Below are 3,073 nucleotides of genomic sequence, written 5' to 3'. Positions count from 1 at the left end.
CGTTCAAAGGATGTTTATGGATCCCCCATCACGTGCTCGGCACCATGTAGGTGTCAGTGACACAACGGAGAACAGAAATCGTCTCTGCCCCTCGCATGCTTATAGTCCAGTGAGGGAGGAAGGTTTTCATTTTTAAAAATCATTCTTATTTGCACATTTCCCCCTTCAACCCTAAACTACCTGAAAACGATGGTTGTTGAACTTAGGATAATCAGGGGTCCATAGTAGGGAAGAAACTCACCGCACTGGAGAGGGCTACCGACTGGGGGAAGAGATAAGCAAATAGGTCAAGGGGGCTGCAGCTGGTGTTTCCATCATGCATTGGATGGGGTTTGGGGAGTTTGATGGAGGGCAGCTGTGACGTCCGCCAAACTCTGAGACATGATCCTGCCAAAGAACCACAGGGGTGTTACTATGGTTCTTATTTAGTTTGAGAGGCCTATGTCCCTGCATGGTTGAGAATCCCCTAATCTGACTCCAGAGAGTAGGTGGAATCTGGGGGGTAAGGGTGGGAGTTGGGGCCTCAGGACAGGCAGATACCTTGACTGAGGTCCAGAACACTATTCCAGATCTTTCTCACCTTGACTTTCTGGCGGGGTCACCACAGACAAACCGGAGTGAAGGATGCTGCTCCCCTACCCATGAAAAGGGTAGATGTGTTTCCATGATCGCATTAGTTTCTCTGAATATAGCCTTTCGAAGTGGGCAATGCTGGCCATTTCACAGATGAGAGAATGGAGGCTTCTTTCTTTGGATTGAATAATTTGCCTGCTACACACAACTAATTAAGTGGCAGAGTGGGGATTTGAACCCATTTCCACTGACCCTTAGTCCTGTGTCCTTTCTACAGGCATAGTATTATTATTTAAACTTGTAGAGTTGAGGGGCACCTGGGTGGCTCAGTTGGTTAAGCGTCTGACTTTGGCTCAGGTCACGAGCTCATGGTCTGTGAGTTTGAGGTCCCCCCCTCATCAGGCTCTGTGCTGACAGCTCAGGCCTGGAGCTTGTTTCGAATTCTGTCTCCCTCTCTCTCTGCCCCCCCTACACTCATGCATGCTCTCTCTTTCAAAATAAACTTAAAAAAAGAAAACAGGGGCAACTGGGTGGTTCAGCCCATTAAAGATCTGACTTCGACTCAGGTCATGATCTCACGGTCCGTGAGTTTGAGCCCCGCGTCGGGCTCTGTGCTGACAACTCAGAGCCTGGAGCCTGTTTCAGATTCTGTGTCTCCCTCTCTCTCCCCCTCCTCCACTTATGCACGCGCTCTCTCTCTTTCTCAAAAATAAATAAACATTAAATTTTGCAGAGTTGAGAGTATGGATGAATCCCCCCACCAAGGAACCTGAACCTCCCAAGGTGAAGGTTTTTTCCTGAACTCAGCAAACAACATCGAAGACTCTGCCAGGAAGGAACCTTGCATTTGTCAGGAACTTCGCAGGAGGGCTTGTCTCCGTGGGTGTTGAAGAGAAAACAGATGGCAGGGACAGGTTCTCAGCTGCCAACATTAAGTCCACCTTATGATTCTCTTCCACGGGTGGGTTGAGAAGAGATTCCTGCTTGCCTCACCGGGCCAGCCCCATGCACATGGAAGATAAATCGCTGTCTTCGCTGTATGATTCGACAGCAGCGGTCAGCAAACTTTCTGTAAAGGGCTGGAGAGTAAAGGTTTTAGGCTTTAGGGGCCACATGCAATCTCTGTCCCAACTGTTGAAGTCTGCCATTGTAGCACCAAAGCAGCCACAGACAACGCGTAAACGAATGGGCGTGTCCCAGTAAAACTCTTGGACACTGAAAGGTGAATGTCATATAATGTTCACACGTCATAAAATATTGCTCTTCTATTGATTTTTTTTCCCCCAATCATTTCAAAATGCATTGTGTAAGCATTATTTTTAGGCAGTGGGCCACCTATGGGCCATAGCATCCCAAGCCCTGTTCCAGAGGACCAAAGAGGCCCTGCGGTCCCAAATATCACCCCCCTCCCCCGCCCCAAACACACTTACCAGGAGTTCCAAACAGGTACTTTGTTCCTTTTTGGGTTAAACCAGACTTCTCCAGACTTCTGTTCTAGGAAGCAGTCATTCTGACTCAGCATGTTAAATTCCCAACAACCTCCTTTTAAAATCTTGTGAGACAGGTTAGATTGTAAGCCCTGTGCAGGCTGGGCTTTCTGGTTGTTTTGATCACTGGTCTGTTCACCGTTAAGCACCTAGGACAGTGAACAGCGTTGTACACTGCACAAATCCTGGTTGAATGGAAGAAAGAACTCTCCCCTCTGGCCCAAAGGATTGGAGCCACCAGAGGGGCAGCAGTGGGAAGAGAACAGTGAAGACGAGGGGCACACACCCCTTGGGGTGAGGTGGGCAGAGGTGATGAAGATAAAACTCAATGATGTTCCTGCAGGCCTGGGAGGTGCTGACGTCAGTGATGCTCCAGGAAGCCAGCAGGCTTGGAGGAGGCGGGATGCTGGGCATGCCAGGCCCAGAGGAGCCTGGGAAGGGCGTCAGGAAAGCCCCAGCGGCTGCACTTGGCGCCCGGCGGCGCCCAGAGGAGCGGCACCAAGCCCCGATAGCTCGCCCCACCCATCTGAGTGGAGTGGTGTGGTCCCTGCCAAGGAAAACATCAGGACTTGACAGATTTGGCAAGTCCCCGGGACATGAATTTGTGCAACGTAAAGTTAGAAGGGCCCTTGGGAGATGGGGCAGACCTGCACAGGCAGTGGAAAAGTGTGCGTGGGACGTCAGAGCCCACTCCCTCGGCAGGCAGGGAAGTGCCAGGGAAAAGGAAAGCGGAGAGAGGGGAGAAAATAAAGACCACCCCTTACACCCCCAGGAGCCACACATTTTCCTGGGTCAGACACATCATAAAACGCCGCAGGACTGAATGAATGCAATGGCTGTGGGGTGTGTTATTAAAAATAACCAGAGCTCCTCACTGTGACCGCAATGAAAAATATCAAGCAGGAAGTTACTGGATGGAAAAGTTCTTGGAGATGAGCTGTCCCGGCAGAGGGGCTCTGGCCCTGATTTCTCACCCTCAGTTCTCCCTGTGCAGAGTGGATTAACAACCAGCC

This window comes from Herpailurus yagouaroundi, unplaced genomic scaffold (genome assembly GCF_014898765.1).
Source record: "Herpailurus yagouaroundi ecotype Mexico unplaced genomic scaffold, PumYag 210, whole genome shotgun sequence".
NCBI classification, from domain to species: Eukaryota; Metazoa; Chordata; class Mammalia; order Carnivora; family Felidae; genus Herpailurus; species Herpailurus yagouaroundi.
This window is presented reverse-complemented; position numbering follows the sequence as displayed.